We start from the raw sequence: 17725 nt of genomic DNA, 5'->3' as shown, positions 1-17725 counted from the left end.
TCTTTTTTACATTTATGAACCCCAAACATTTGAACAGTATTGTATAGTATTGTATATTATATATATATATATATATATATATATATATATATATATATATATATATATATATATATATATATATATATATATATATATATATATATATATATATATCAATAATGAAAGATTTCGCCATCTAACTTTACTACCATTATAAGTTGAGAAAATAAAAATATTAAAATGTACCATATGACCCCTTAAAGATATCAAATTGCAGTTTATGGATACGCTCTGGAGCCTTTTGTTGATATAAGAGATGGATGTTATGGATGGTTCTGCTTTATCCTACAGTGTTGATTTTGCCATTTAAACTGAAATGAATTGCAAGCAGTCTATTTGCAGAGTTGACTGCCCCTGACAAATTTCCCATCATGCACCACGGGAGAAATGAAAAGAATGAAGCGATGCTAAATGCCCAAAAAATAAGAACAAAGGGATAACAAAACGACTGTGTGTAAGAGAAAGCTAGAAATCTATCGCAATCTTCTCCAAAATCACATTGTGCACTGTTCCTTGGAGATGTTCCTGTGTTCCTCGCCACTTACACAACATCACACACTTCTGAAAGTCTTAATTCCTCTCACTTTATTCTTCCCCATCGGGGGGGTCACGAAGCTAAACACTCCTGTGACATCTGACAACTAAAAGATGAATTTCAAGACATTTCTTTTCAAAGGCCCATTCAGCAGAGTCTCATTAATCAAGTTATGGCTTCAGAACTGACACTGGAATCAAAGCGACCCGAGTTAGTTTTTCACTCTTTCTTTTCCTCTGCCATGTGCGCTCTGAAGAATAACCCCCCACCGCCTGCATGTCTGGTGTCTCGGGGAGCAGGTCAGGGGATTGATGCCCCTCTCCAGCCGAGCTTGTGTGATCTACTTCTTCGCAGATACTGCCATTGCAGGCGCTTTTCAAAGGGGCATTAACTGTTTTCCAAAAGCTGTACAATAGCATGGTGGGGCATCCAGCATTCCGCATGTCCATGCCATAACCGGGTAATGTAGCTATACTCGCATGCGTTAACAGATTAAGAGCAGACGCAGGGGAAACGATTTGAATGTTTATGACAAGAATGTCACATTATTAGAGAGAAAATCGCGATACTATAACATCAACTTAGCTTATTAACACTGCCTCAATCTTACTTTTAAATTGTGATGCCCCATAAGAAATGTGTAGAAATTAGGTGAACAGAGAACAGAGACTTCTGTTCTAGTCTCCAGCAACTGTGAAAAAGAATCGATTAATCTCACATGTCTTAGAGTTTCAAAAGTGAGCTCAACAATGCCACAAACACTGCCTTTGCTGGACTGTCAGCTTTTATGTCTCACCTACAAATTCTCCCCAAAAATGGAACATTAAAACATTATTCATTGCTGTATTTGTAGTGTTATTATTAGTGCTGGGAAATCAATTAATCACAATAAATCACATCAAAAATAAAAGTTTGTATTCCCTTAATACTTGTGTACATTGTTGATTGTATATATACAGCTCTGGAAAAAATTAAAAGACCACTTAAAATTGAATAAATCAATGTTAATAACACTATAAATGTGGTTTATGGGGACATTTCAAATGTCCCCATATTTCAAATAGCTTTAAAAACATACTAAATTATGTTTTTTTGAGAAAGTAAAAATGCAGAATGTTTCCTGTGATGGGTAGATTTAGGGGCAGGGGCAGTGTAAGGGGATAGAAAATATGGTTTGTACGGTATGAAAACCATTACGCATATGGAGAGTCCAAACCACACAGACCAACGTGTGTGTGTGTATGTGTGTGTGTGTGTGTGTGTGTGTGTGTGTGTGTGTGTGTGTGTGTGTGTGTGTGTGTGTGTGTGTGTGTGTGTGTGTGTGTGTGTGTGTGTGTTAATTTTATATATAAATATAACATTTTTTTCTTAAATGTACATGCATGTACAATTATACACAGTAAACACATACTTTTAGTTTGGGTGCGATTCGACTTCCCAGCACTATTTATTAATAATAAAAATAGTTATATGAATGCATGTATGCAGTGTTGGGGGTCATTACAAGTAACACGAGTTACGTAATCCGATTACTTTTTTTAAGTAACAAGTAGTTTAGTTTAGTTTATTGATTTAAAAAGCACATTTAAAACAACCAAGGTTGTAACCAAAGTGCTGTACAAGCATTAAATCAAAATCAAAACAGAATTACACATTAGATATAAACATTAAGAGTACATGGGAAAGCATTTACACCATCAGTTAAAACTGATAAAGAATATACATGAGTTCTTTCTTTGATAGCATCATCTTAATTTTAGCAATAGATCTCAGTTGGAAGAAACTGCTTTTTACCACAGCACTAGGCTGGAATCAAAAATTACACCAAGATTTCTGACACAGTCATGAACATTTGAAGATAGAGAACCAAGCTGATGGACTATGGTAGAAGTCAGATCTGATGGGGCAAAGATAATGATTTCAGGTTTGTCATTGTTTAGCTGTAAGAAATTCATATCCATCCAACATTTTACGTCACGCAGACAGTCAAACAGAGTGGACAGAGAGCCTTTGTTGTTTTTAAAGGGAAGATACAGCTGAGTATCGCCTGCATAACAGTGGTAAGATAAATTGTGTCTCTAGAAAATTTGTCCAAGTGGAAGCTTAAATAAAGCAAATAGAAGAGGTCCCAAAATGGAATCCTGGGGTGCACCATAAGAAATTGGAGCCCAAGATGAAACACAATTTCCTACTTTCACTGCAAAAGTTCTTTCTTTGAGATAAGAGACAAACCAGTTCAGCATGGGCCCCCGAAACTCAACTACATGCTCAAGTCTGTGCAAAAGGATATCATGATCAATGGTGTCAAATGCTGCACTTAAGTCCAACAAAACTAAAATACAGCCAGATCCCGCATCCAGGGAGAGGGAGATGTCATTAAAAACCTTCAGCAAAGCCGCCTCAGTACTATGTAGCTCTCTAAAACCGGACTGGAATGTGTCAAAAATATTAAAGGCACTTAGATATGAAGAAAGCTGAGAGTAGACAACTTTTTCCAAGACCTTGGAGATAAAAGACCATTTGGAAATGGGTCTGATAGTTATTCATGTCGTGCTAATCTAAACTAGGTTTTTTTTTTCAACAAAGGCTGTACAGCAGCATGTTTGAACTTGGTACCATCCCATTTGTTAGCGAACTATTAATGATAGCAGTAACAACTGGACTAAGAGCTGAAAAAAAATCCTTACACAATGTGTGAAGGCAAAACATCTGAAGGGCTAACCGAAGATTTCATCCCACCCAGCTACAATATCAGAGAGCTGTGAGGGTGACACTGGTGGAAAAAGTGAAAGAGCACTATCACAGGGGGGCATTTCTTGACATGAAGAACTGATATTAGAGCAAATATCCTCAATTTTATGAATAAAATATGTCAAGTAATGCACTGGATTTAAATTTACCACAAACTATCTAGAGTTACTTTTTTAAATAAGTAATACAAGGTGTTTTTTTTCACATTTATTGGCACCCCCTTGGATCGTCATTTTGAGAGAAATCAGGGTTTAATCTGCGGATACTGCGTTAAATCTGTGGGTTGGGTGGGTCAAGTAATAAAAAATTACATTCCAAAAAATGCGGGTGGGTTACGGGTGAATAAATCATTAAATGTGTTGATTTTAATAAAGACGGAAATACCATTTAACGATAAAACGCAATGTGCGTCAATCTTTTACTTTCGTTTTCAACAACACATATCTCTTTAGGAAAAAACTATCGAAGAAAATGCCTATAGCACCTCCTAGTGGTCATTATAAAACACAAAAGAACCTACATGAAACATACACAAGCTTTAAAAAAATATTCTGATAAGAGTGTTTTCCTACATATGATGGAAGCAATTTTCCGTAAAATTAGTTTTAATTTGTTTAATTTGTTAAGTTTGAATCAACAAAAGCAACAGAATGTGCTTCATTTTATTCATCATCAGCTAATTTTAAGATCAAAGACCACAATGGGAGAGAGAGCGGCATCAGCACTCGTAATATGAGTTAGTCTTGCTAATTTTAATGAAGACAACTGTGTGTTGAGCTTCAGGGTGTAATACTGAACATTTAAGCTTCATCTGGGGTAGTTTTCACACAGCGCTCAGGCTTTCAGAGCTGTGCGTTCCCATTGACTCACACTTTAATTATATTTATAGCTCTTAACTTAAATCAAGCTGTGTTACTATGATGAATGATTACCTGAAAAAGTCGATGTGCTTTATCTGAAGTACATAGATACAGAAAAATAATATATGCATTTATAAATGTAAAGAATATAAGCAGTATAGAACTAACATTTTCCTTTGAGATGCCTTTTTTTTTTTGCTCATCCCAGTTAGCATCCCCCAAATAACCAACCTGCCAAGCATTTCAATAAAACACATAAATGCAAATTGCAATATGTGCAATACAGTATATTAAATGTGTCCATTTTACTCTTTAGCAATGAAATCTATTCAAAAATGCCATGCACACCCTTTAAACATACACACAACAGTCATATATGAACAGCAAAGAAACATCCTGATAGGTTAAACCCAAAAAAACAATTTGAAACCTGTGGTTTTGGGCACGCTGATGTCAATAGAGCCACCCCGGGAAGTCAAGGCAAGGGAATAATATTTCGCTTCGCATCAGTGCTAGCACTCGGTTACTTTTAACAGCATTTTATTTGTTTACCCAACGCCAGCCAGCCGCATGCCATGATCTTATATTCCAATAAGAGGGAGGTGAGAGTTACACAGGCTGTTACGGTATCCGTGTTCACCATAAAACATTATGAGAGCGCTGCATATCCCTCACTGGTCAAAACACAATGTTCCAAAATGATAGCACAGTGCTAAGATGTGCTAAATGTAGCCTAGATAATTGTGGGCTTTGAAAATAAATGATTAAAAACATAGACCTACAGGGTGATATTTCAATGAAAGTTTTCTGGAGCACAAATAAAGAGTTTGGGAGAGTTTGGGGAGGCTAATTCTGGAACTTTGTGTGTTTAACTGCTGATGAAATTTAAGAGCTAATTGGTGGCTAACTGCTTTTAAATGAGCCCCCTATGACCAGTTGTGTCTATTTGATTTCACAGGCCTGTATGCACTCTTTTATGTGGTGGAGCTTTGGGGAATACACAGCGCTCAGAACATGATACGTTTCAAGAGCTTCCTCTCATCTCGCTGTGTTAATAGCCTGTCATATAACCTACACGTCTAGCAGAAAATAATTTAATTCAAGATTTACTAAGATGTTGTTTTCAGATAATGTTTTTCTTTCACCATTAGTAAATAGGTTTTTGTTTTTTACGTATAAACCTCACCATTATTGGATTTATGCTCAATACAAGATAAAACAATCGACCAATGAGGTAAGAAAAAAGCAATTGGTTTAAGATATATACTAATGCTTAAACATTGGGCGCAATAAGCTTAGGGGTTTTTTTTGGGGGGGGGGGTTAAGAAATGTATACTTTTTACAGAAATTAAAAGCCATTTATAATGTTACAAAAGAGAAATAATTCAAATAAACAAATAAACTTTCTATTGATTAAAGCATCCTGAAAAACTACATTATGATAATTAAAAATGACTTCTGAAGGATCACGTGACACTGAAGACTGGAGTAACGATGCTCCGGTTGCATTACAAGGATATTATTCAACTTTAAAACATATTCAAATAGAAAACAATTATTTTAAATTGTAATAGCATTTCACTTCTCTTCTCAAAAACTTCGACTTTCAAAAACTCTTCTAAAAAAAAAAATGTTGGAGATTGGATAGTGGATTTCTAGTTCTCAGCATGCTTTGAAGATGACATGAAGGGAAACACTACATTGACTACGCAATGATTGCGCTCATATCAGTGACAAGTAACATTTTATTTGTACATTAAATATAAATGTTAAATATGTTACATTTAGCATGCTCTATTATTTGAATTGAAATATATAAGATTAATTGGTTCCAGAGCTAGAACTTCAGTAGTTACGGTTACATTTAATAATTTTGCAGACACTTTTATCCAAAGTGGCTTACAAATGAGGAGGAGCAATAGAAGCAAATAAAAACAACAAGAGGGCAATGATATTCAAGTGTGGTGACCAGCCCCAGTTAGTACACATAGCAGGTTTGGACGGACGGACGGACGGACGGACGGACGGACGGACGGACGGACGGACGGACGGACGGACGGACGGACGGACGGACGGACGGACAGACAGACAGACAGACAGACAGACAGACAGACAGACAGATAGATAGATAGATAGATAGATAGATAGATAGATAGATAGATAGATAGATAGATAGATAGATAGATAGATAGACAGATAGACAGATAGACAGATAGACAGATAGACAGATAGATAGATAGATAGATGGCTGTTTATTCATACTTATAAAGCACATATTAATGTCTTATTCTGCATGACCATAATCTACATCTTAAATCCTAACTAATTCCTAAATGCAGTAACTAACTTACTAACTTTTATTAAGAATTAGGATTTTATTGAGGCAAAAGTCATAGTTAATAGTTAGTTAATAGTGGTAATTGGACCCTAATTGAAAGCGTAACCAATGAAGAGCTGGTTACAGTTTTTGCAATGAAGAACAAAGAAAAGAAAAGATGAAGATCAACTCCCTAAACCAATTTAGACCACCTAATGATTCATCTTGTGCCAGCTAGAAACCCATGTAAAATAGACTACATCAGACAATAATCTAATAACATTCACAGCAGATGCAAATGTGTAGGTAGTTCATTGTTCCTGGGCGGCGTTGTCATTCACAAGTTTAATTTGTTTAAAACTTAACTAACATCTTTAGGGTGCGTTCACACTTGTAGTTCGGTTCGTTTGGTTAGTTTGGTCCGGACCAAAAAACAAAAACAAACATAATTGTCCTGGTCCGCTTAGCGTTCACACGGGCATTTTTAACAGCGAACCTAAAGTTACCGAACCAAAGGCACAGGGAGACGCTCACAACCTGATTGGTCGGCTTATATGACGTAGGAGCTCGCTTACCGAACATTCAAAACAATGCTGTGTGCGGATTACACGCGCGGGCATTTTATGCGTGTACATATGGCATTATTTTTTACCAGAGAACTCATGAAGAGCTCATGAAATGTTCACAACATTCAAAACAACGCTGTGTGCTGGATTAAACGCGATCATTTTATGCGTGTAACACATATGGCATTATTTTTTACCAGAGAACTCATGAAGAGCTCATGAAATGTTCAAAACAACGCTGTGTGCTGGATTAAACGCGATCATTTTATGCGTGTACATGTGGCATTATTTTTACCCACTGAGAACTCATGAAGAGCTCATAAAATGTTCAAAACATTCAAAACAGCAGCAGGATATCCTGTTGTGCAGAGACGGCCGTTCTGTCGTCTGTACCTGCTAATAATGGGCAACACAGGAACTTTGATGAGAAGAGCCAGGTATGCTTTTTGTGTGTTTTTTCTAGCATTTTCGAAACATGCTCGTCAGACCAAATATTGATGAGGCTCTTCCTCGTTGCTCTACGTTTGCCCTCTAACGTTAAAGTTACTCATTTTGGATACACCGATCTTTCCGCGTCGTCAAATCAGCTGCATTATGCGTGGCATCTTGTGACATTATACGTCCGGTTTTTGGTCCGTTTACATGTCTTTGGTCCGTGTTGCGTTCATATATCAATCGAACCGCACCAGAGTTCGTTTGGAAGCGGACCGAGACCCATCTTTTTAGCGGTCTCGGTCCGCTTGTTTGGTGCGCACCAGAGTTCGGGTGGCAGCGTTCACATATGTTCAAATGAACCGCACTAACCGAGCAACCGCACCAGGGTTCGTTTTAATCGAACCAAACATGACAAGTGTGAACGCACCCTTAATTTCCTGTCAGGAAAGTGCTAACAGCCAGTTCTGTCTTTCCGTGGTTATATTCTGATATGGTATGGTTTTACTCTGACTGGCTTGAATCATCCGTGTCTGTGGAGCTTGTTAGCTCACATTCAGCTCACTGTTAACGCCACAGATGACTCAAGGTGACCCGTGTGAACTTTCAAATGGCACGTAGAGATAATTGAAGCCCTCTCAACCGCACTGGCGAGTAGGATACTGTTTTAAGAACATCAATTGGATGTTATTCATTTCATCGTACACAAGCATATTGTGAATTTTGAACAAGAACACAAAGCCAAATGTCCAAATTCTAGTCAGGGAAAATATCGCTGGCTTGCAGTTAACCAATTGCGGTATCTCAAGGAAATAGTGAGAACAATGAAGCCTTTCAGGATCAATAAACTACCAAATGAATTTTCTCTAAATGTGTTTGATGTACTCCCATAGTTCTGTATCTCTCCCTCTGACTCTAGTCTGTCAATACTTAATGATTTAATATCAGTCCATTCTTGGCCTCTGACACAATCTGGAACATATTGGATTTGAAAGCAAGAGTATCTAAAATACAACTAGCAATATAGAACTGAACACAGCTTTACTTTATTTCAACTTAAAAATTACTGAAGTGTTCAAAGGAAGAACGTTACGAATTGCAAAACTACTCCAAGACAGCAATAAGATTAAATGAAGAGCAAATGAAGACTTCAAACTACAATACTGAAGTTAGAAGGAGGAATCTAATGACATGTATTTAATATCTCATTTGCTTGCCTTGGGAAGTATTGAGATGAAACAGACTTTTCTTAATTTCTGCAAAACTCCAAAAACTTAACTATGCATACAATTCACTGCAGTTTCCAGCTGAAATAAACCCTAGAGGTAGTGAACCCAAAAACGTCTATTCATGTTCACTGAAATTATGACAGACTGTCAAATAATAGACATATTTTTCCACATTTCCTAGAATAATATGTTGACCTCTTTTAACCTTTTGCATTTTTCAAACTACACTTTAAAAGTGTACTAAAAAAAATACTATTTCAGTTCTTGCTACTTCAAAATTCAATGTTTAATTCAATGAGTTGCTTACTGCTTTCTTGCCATTCATTTCAGACTTGAAATTTCCAACAATTTTTCAGTGTAACTTTGCATTATTGTTGCCAAAGGCAACATGTTCCCCCCCACCCCCCAATAAGACTGGGTGGGTTTCCTTTAAACTGTCAAAAGAGATCCATTAAAGCTACACTGTGTAACTTTTTTCGTTTATTCTTAGTTAAAAACACTTAGTTCTTTAAAAAATATATGTGCTCATTAATGTATATTTACTTCTTTCAAGTAATAAAGTATTCTCGTAAGTTTATAATATGCCATTGAAATACATACGGGTGAGGGGTTCGAATGCCAGTCGCCATGTTGCCCCTCCATCTTGAAAGTACATTAGCCAAAGAGGGACATACCCGTATATTCAAGATTCGCATTTCACGTTTTAACACTGTCACTTTTTGCGTTTTAAATTGGCCACCGTAGGAGTTAAAACAAAATCAGAATTGAGAGGAACAGAAACTATTATTCACTGGATGGTCATATACCTTTTCACCGTTAGATGGGGGAAAATATCAAACAGTGTAGCTTTAAATAATTAAAACGTATAACATTTCTCATTCAATTCTTCTCAAATTAAATGATCAATACTATCCCAAAATTTCATTACATAAACAGTCATCTCATTTGTGTCCATTTTTACTGGGACTCAATTTTATTCATTCGATTAAATGTCACGATAGTCTACCTAAATGATCAGTACCATCCCAAAATGTCAGTACACCAACAGCCGTCTCATTTGTGTCTATTTTTATTGGGACATATTTTTTTATTCATGTGTCCTCAAAATCCTAAATCAAAAGTCTGTTCTGTTCTGTTCTGTTCTGTTCTGTTCTGTTCTGTTCTGTTCTCTTCTCTTCTCTTCTCTTCTCTTCTCTTCTCTTCTCTTCTCTTCTCTTCTCTTCTCTTCTCTTCTCTTCTCTTCTCTTCTCTTCTCTTCTCTTTTTATTGATGTGAGAACCCTACATTTGTTCTTGTTTGAGAAGCCATTTCTCTCACATCTGTCACAATCAAGCGGCAACCTCCCCCAGTTTCTGTTGAAGCCAATACGGAAGTGACTTAAACTGCAACTCCTCGACTGCTCACTAGGGACAGGCTCTAGAAGTGAGCAGAATCTCATTGAGCCCCATCATGTTAAAATTACCAACTTTACAGCAGAAAAATTACAGCCTAGTACAAATTGTGGTTTTGGCCTATAAGGCTTATTTTGCCCTTCATGACAACTGTGACGGGGGGAGAATTTTTTTTCTAACTCATTCGTTAACATTATATAAAGCCTTAAAGTTCTGCATAATTAAGGTTGTGGCCTCTTTGGGGAGGACAGCCATTTATCCGCTGTCTGTTAGTCATTGTGTCACCTAAACTCCGCCCACATCCCGCCTCGTTGCCCATTTTCTGTTATCCGGGAGTGACTCGCTTCTGGCAAGATGGCAATGGCCAGCTCGTCTCTAATTTACGCTTCAGAGCGGCTCTTCAGAATCCTAGGGGTGATGTCACGGACACCACATCCATATTTTTTTACAGTCTATGGTCACAATAGGGAAGAAAAGACTATCATAACTTCTTTTTCATGCTGACGTTAAATTACCCATAACTGAGACCTCAATTAACTTTCCTGAGCGATGAATGAGCAAAGCCTGAGCAATAAAAATACATCCTCTAGACTAACACACACACAGATGCACACACATCCAAATAAAACCAACTTTTTTTCAGAGTAATTTGGCATAAATGTTGCCAATGGCATGCTTTTCCCCCCCATAAGACTTGGTAGGTCGCCTTTAAACAATCCTTTAGAGATCCCTTAAACAATTAAAACTGATCAAATTTCTCATCAAATTCTTCTTAAATTAAATGATCTGTACCATCCCAAAATGTCAGTACACCAACAGCCATCTCATTTGTGTCTATTTTTATTGGGATTTCTGGCACAAAGCTGCTTGATGCTTAAAGTCACCATGAAATCAAAATGGGGGAAACTTTCCAAATTCTCTTCTCTTCTCTTCTCTTCTCTTCTCTTCTCTTCTCTTCTCTTCTCTTCTCTTCTCTTCTCTTCTCTTCTCTTCTCTTCTTCTCCTCTCTTCTCTTCTTCTCCTCTCTTCTCTTCTTCTCCTCTCTTCTCTTCTTCTCTTCTTCTCTTCTTCTCTTCTTCTCCTCCTCTTCTCTTCTCTTCTCTTCTCTTCTTCTCTTCTCTACTCTTCTCTACTCTTCTCTTCTCTTCTCTTCTCTTCTCTTCTCTTCTCTTCTCTGATGACATGTTTACTGGCGTAAGGGTGGGGCAACCTGTCACTCACATGAGACCGACCAATAGCAAACCACAACCATCCAATCAGTTCCTCATTAACAAAACCAAGTCCTGTCCTACATTTGTTCTTGTTCCAGAAGCCGTTGCTCTTGAATATACGTTACAATCGGAAAGAAAAGCCTTTCGCACTTCCTCTTCACGCTGACTTTAAACGACACATAACTCAATTAACTCTCCTGGGTGATGAAAGAGCAATACAATACATCCTCCGGACAGAGCAACACACACAAACACAGATGCACACACATCCAAATAACACCTTGAGCTTTAAATCCTCCCTTATTGTTGAAAAGACGAGAGCAATCCTTTCGGTCCGCAGACCACGAAAAAGGACACGGCCGGTCGTCACGCGCAACAAGTTGCGGACAACAGCGAGACTTCACCCTTGGCCACCCGAGCTTACGGTGCATGTGAAGGAGGAGGGCCTCCGCGACGCTGCCGCACCCCACTGAAGGGTGCTCGGCCCCCGGGAGAGACGGGAAGGGAGGACTGTGTGTATTAACCCGAACAGACACCTGCTATTTTTGTGCAGCACCTGCCTGGCTCGCCTGCTGCGCTGCTGTCTGTGTGCTGCAGAGATAACAGGGGGGCTATTCACGGCTAGTCAGTCGGAGAGAGTCAAGCCCTGTCTCACTTTCTCTGTGTGTGTGCGTGTGTTGGTGTGTGTCTTACTCTCTCTCTCTCTCTCTCACACACACACACACACACACACACACACACACACACACACACACACACACACACACACACACACACACACACACACACACACACACACACACACACAGAGACCTGCTCTGCATCTCCCCTTTTGCCCAACAAATGCATTCAGATACAAACATAGTGAATTTGCATAAGGGTTGTATTCGTATAGCAATCCTTCTTAAGCTATTCCAGCTCAATCCATGTATCTTTATCTCTTTCTTTTGCACACACACACACACACACACAAATAAACGCATGCACACACTCTTCGGCATGTCTGTTGCAGAGCAGCCAGCTGATCTTGGAAAAAGAAGCTTTTCTGTGAAAATCTTGTTACCGTTTCCAGTTTTGTGAATAACAATCACTTTAACAAAGCTTCTCACAATCTGCAGGCAACCAACACCTAACAAAATGCACTGTAAAAATGAAGTTGTAAAAAAACAGCGTAGGTTTTGCAAGAAAACACAATTTCGGTCTTCAAATGTATTTCAATTCAATGTGTTACTTGCAGTTTCTTTGTAATTAATTCTGAAATTTCATAGCAATTTCTGAGAGAAAATTTCAAAGTAAATCCTACACCAGTTATATATTCTTTCAATTTCTCTTGATTTTCACTTGATGAAAGATAAAGTCTCTTTTAAATTGGTCACCTAGCAACAGAGGGGGACAGTAACTAAGTACATTTACTTGAATACTGTACTTAAGTACACATTTTGAGTATCCATATTTTACATAACTTAAACTTATGACTTTTACTTTACTACATCTGAAAGACAAACGTCTTACTTTTTACTCCACTACATTTCTATCAAAGTCGAAAGTCGTTTCAGTAGCAGCTTTGAAAGTCAGTGGATGATTTTTATCTTCTTTAAAAGGTGTTTTTGCAGAAAGCCTTTCAGGAATCACGCTTGTAGAGTCACAGCAATTTTTGAACACTGATCAGTTTATAGCAAAATGGAAGAAGACGGATGTCAAAATGTTCATTTTGGAAAACAAAGTTGATTATGTTAACATAAACAGTTGGGAGAATATCAGCTGTGTATCAGTGTATAGGATCCGTGCGTTCGGCCATAAAGGGGCAGCAGTTTTGTAAAGAGCTTTGTAACTTTTATACACGTTTAAATTAGTTTAAGGTATTCGTATGCTAGTATGTGGGATGGAGCATCACTGACTGGCTTAAACCATGATGGCATAGTTTACATTCAACAACAATAAAATAATGCGCTGACATACAAAAATAAATGTACTTTTGATACTTAAGTACTTTTGAAAACAAATACTTCTGTACTTTTACTTAAGCAAAAATCTTTTTTTTACAACTTTCACTTGTAACGGAGTAATATTTGAGCAGTAGTACTTTTACTTTTACTCAAGTAATGAAGTTGTGTACTTTGTCCACCCCTGCCTAGCAACGACCTTAAGCAACATGCTAACAAGTACTCTGAACACCTTTATTAATTGCATAGCAACACCTTGTCAACCACCCAGAACAATCTAGCATCGTGGTGGAGTTTTGCACAGGCAAGCGACAAAATGTACAAATCTAGTTTACTGTGCACTTGAGTCAAACGCAAGCATTTGAACTCACGTCATCTGTACAACATGCAGCTAGTGTACGTGTCCACTGTTATCTGTAGATGTTATCGGCTATCTAAATATTCTGTTCTCCCCTGGAAATCTCTAGACTGTCCTTACATATGATTTATTTTTCAAAGTCATGGAACCTATGGGCAAAAATAAATAAATAATATAACACGCAGTGCCTAAGAGGGCATAGAAACACGTCAGCAAAAAGAAAACTGACATTTACAGAAAAGCTTGTTTTTTTACAACACCTTGGTGTAGGACATTTCTGTCTTTCTTAAGAAGATACTGTCTCACACATATCCATCCAGCCATCCATCCATCCCCCTCTCAATTCAATTCAATTCAAATCAGCTTTATTGGCATGACTGTCGGACAGTACAATGTTGCCAAAGCATTAAACATTACAGGTATAGATATCTAAATACAAAATATTATTAAAGAAGAAAAAAAGAAAGAAAAAAAACTCTCTCTCTCTCTCTCGCTCTCTCGCTCTCTCTCTCTCTCTCTCTCTCTCTCTCTCTCTCTCTCTCTCTCTCTCTCTCTCTCTCTCTCTCTCTCTCTCTCTCTCTCTCTCTCTCTCTCTCTCTCTCTCTCGTAATGAACTTGATACTATTTTCCATGTATTTTGTGAATGTTGTAAAGTATCTCTGCTTTTCAAAAATTTAGGATAGACTTTTTAGTAGTTTAGGATTTTTTTTTACGGATACTATTTATTTATGAGTTTAAATATTCAAGTGATAAGTGGAAAACCTATACTTTAAATAAAATTGGTTGTTCAAGCAAAATTAGCCATTTGAAATGCTTATACAATTGAAATGAAAGGACAAAACAAGGTTAATTTATATTCATCTGTCGCTGTCTGACTGTCTGTCTGTCTGTCTGTCTGTCTGTCTATCTATCTATCTATCTATCTATCTATCTATCTATCTATCTATCTATCTATCTATCTATCTATCTATCTATCTATCTATCTATCTATCTATCTGTCTGGATTTCCCAAATAATATTAATATATATTCTAAACCTTTGTCTGTAGAATTGGCACACAACTAAAACTCTATAGTACAATTACCAAAAATTACCTCCAAAAAAAACTTTACTATAAATCATTCTTTAATCTATTATGTTTTATGGACTAACACAATACATACATTTCTACAGCCCTTACTAATGAATTCTAATTTAGAAATATAAGCGTTCTATTGTAAATAGTTTATGCAAAATACATTGACTAAATGTTCATGTATTCAACTTGAAAGGCTTAATTAAATGTTTCATTTAAAAATATTTCATTATTCATTTAATTATGAATAATTAAATGTTAATAGTGTATCATCAGTAAATGTAGAATTTAACATTAAACTAGATTAATAAAAAAAGCCATTACATACAAAAAAGTATTGTCTGTAGTTCAAGACACCTTATGCATTAACACACTGCAATATTGACATCATTTAAAACAAATCAATTAAAGAGACATTCTGAAAGCTTCTTTGTAAAGGTAGTCCAATGTAAACCACCATAATGACCTTCTGACAGCCTCACTGTACCATGGCACCACCTTTTTAAAGGTTGCTCTCAGTTACCTTTACGTTATAAATGGTTGGTTTTCCTTGGAAACAAGGGAGCCAATTCCTCTTAACTAAGCTTATAAATTATGCAAACCTACTAGAGCAATAAAGCCAGACAATCATCACATAGAACGTAAAGGACAAAGGCTGAATTCAAGTGGCGATTGCATTTCAGTCATGCATGCGTATCCCAAAGCACATGGTGAAATGATCCCTGTCCTCCAAGCCAATATATGGAAGCTTTGTCTGCAGAAACACTGTTGACATGCGAAACGTGCTTTACATAAGCCTGGCACTGGAGAGGTTTGTTTATTACCAGCAAGAGCCGCAGAATTATGAAGCATCAGCGGGCCTGGAGTGTGCATGCATTCACAACAATAGGGCGATGAACCAGTGAAACCACACCGCCTCACATCGCTCACCCCGCACGTGAGCGACTTACAAAGTAAACAGTTTTGCAAGATATGGATCTTGCATGCATGAACTATGAGACGAGCTACTGAAATCCAGCAAGCCGTAAACGAGAAGAAAAAGAGCCCTATCAACCACATACACCTGGCTAAAATTCCTAAAGGAATGTGAGAATTCCATCAATATTTTAAAACAATCCTATAAATAATTGGAATGACAATTAAACAAAAACTACTCTTTCAGACCTGAAATAGAATCAAAAGGAATTCATGGGATTTCCTTTCAATGTCTAGCAGCAAAACATGATTTCAGTATAAGACATAGCCCTGCAGATTACTCAATATCCAATAATAAGACTCTAAGAATCAAACAATCCTGGGGACCCTATGAATTTTGGTTTATCCTGTTGGACAATATTCCAATAGAAAGTTATCGATATTCCTCCAGGATTTTTGACTATGGTGTATATATTACTTGATTAACCATCTTAAGGACTTATATTGTGATCTTTCAGAACACGATTCATGTAAGGACTATTAATCACCAATGCCCTTCATCAAAATAATTGTAAGAGAAATGTTCCACAAACTATTTGCTTCCATTTTAACTGCCCTGAAGCAACACATTATCCCAGTGCAACACAAATATACAACATTTTTAATTAAAAAAAAGAATCCCGTTGGATTATAGTAAGAATTATTATTGATCCAGTTAAGTTTGGTTCCAAATGTTATTGCTATATTTGAAAAATATCCCTCCATGTTTTTTGACCAGAGTGGATATATTTGCATGATGGACCTTTTATCTAATGTGCATCATTGTCAGAAATGAACAAGAGCTTGGGGCAGAATGCAGATAGTGACAAAAAAGCTATATATTATATATATATATATATATATATATATATATATATATATATATATATATATATTATATATATATATATATATATATATATATATATATATATATATATATATATATATATATATATTCACCCTCTGCTTTTCCATAATTCCTTTTATTTTAGGCCAGTAGTTATTGGTAGTATATGGGTTCAGTCCCTCATCAGACTATGTGCAGCCAATATGAAGTGTTTGTGATAGGAAAAGATTAAATCAGCAATTAAAAATGCCCCTGCAGTTCATTTCCTAAATAAAAAAAAAAAGTTAATTTCTGACTCTGGTGTGCTTTAAATCTATTCCAGTGACTGGTCGGCTCACCTGGTAAGTTGGCTGTCGGTGTGTTTAAATCCTCAAGGTGATGCGTTTCTTCTTGGCGCAGGATGCGGGACAAAGCTGATAATTTCACCTGCCTCTCCTCCAAAGCGATCACGCGCACCGGGATGACATATCGGTAAAACACGGGCGTCTTTGAGCGGGTCCGGTGCGCACCAGGCGTGTATAGCGCAGTGGATCCGCGTTCTTCCACCCGCTCACGCAGACACAATGTCCCTTTCGCGACAGGATCCGGTGTGGAGACGCTGCTGCTGCAATTCGGTGAGGATATAACGGGTAGGTGTGGTTGGGTGAACGAACGGAGACAGACAACCGTGGCACGGGTCCAAAAGAGCAGCCCAGCGTTGAGACGCACGGCGCAGTGTGTGCCCGCCCGCTGAAAGCCTTTCAAATGCAGAAGATTCACGTGCATATGAAGATATCAATTTTTGAGGGAATGGTTTCGGGGATGGTTAATAACGCCATACATCCTCCTGTAGTCTGGAACGGAGCGTCTCTCCAGCGGTCCCTTTGGCGATGTTCATGAATCAGCCTGTGCGACGTATAAACTGATATTTACATCCACCGGTAAGACACCGAGCGCTGCGTAAACACGAGCATCATCCGCGGGCTTCAGACTGAGGAACCTAACCACCCGAGAGGGGGATGGATCTCTCTCTCTCTCTCTCTCTCTCTCTCTCTCTCTCTCTCTCTCTCTGTACACACACACACACACACACACACACAGACAAGCATCAGTTAGGCAACGTATACACCCTCGGATAATTAGATCTAATTAATATCTCAGTTGTTTCTCCTATAGATTAAATGAAGAGAAAATTGAGACCAGCATGCTTCTCAAATTTGTCCCTTGAGAAA

The 17725-nt window shown here is 37.6% G+C and overlaps 1 protein-coding gene across 1 annotated transcript in view; it reads right to left on the bottom strand.

Moving 5' to 3' along the window:
- The window catches only part of sema6ba (sema domain, transmembrane domain (TM), and cytoplasmic domain, (semaphorin) 6Ba), a 195128-nt gene extending 177604 nt beyond the window's left edge, over positions 1-17524 (bottom strand). Inside the window, exon 1 of the mRNA XM_067452727.1 lies at positions 16853-17524. The gene's annotated coding sequence lies outside the window, so the exon portion shown is untranslated. The remainder of the gene's footprint in view (positions 1-16852) is intronic.
- Positions 17525-17725: the final 201 nt, after the last annotated feature.

Source organism: Pseudorasbora parva, chromosome 9 (assembly GCF_024679245.1).
Source record: "Pseudorasbora parva isolate DD20220531a chromosome 9, ASM2467924v1, whole genome shotgun sequence".
Taxonomy (NCBI): domain Eukaryota; kingdom Metazoa; phylum Chordata; class Actinopteri; order Cypriniformes; family Gobionidae; genus Pseudorasbora; species Pseudorasbora parva.
The sequence above is the reverse complement of the archived record's forward strand: the minus strand, read 5'-3'. Positions and strand labels throughout refer to the sequence as shown.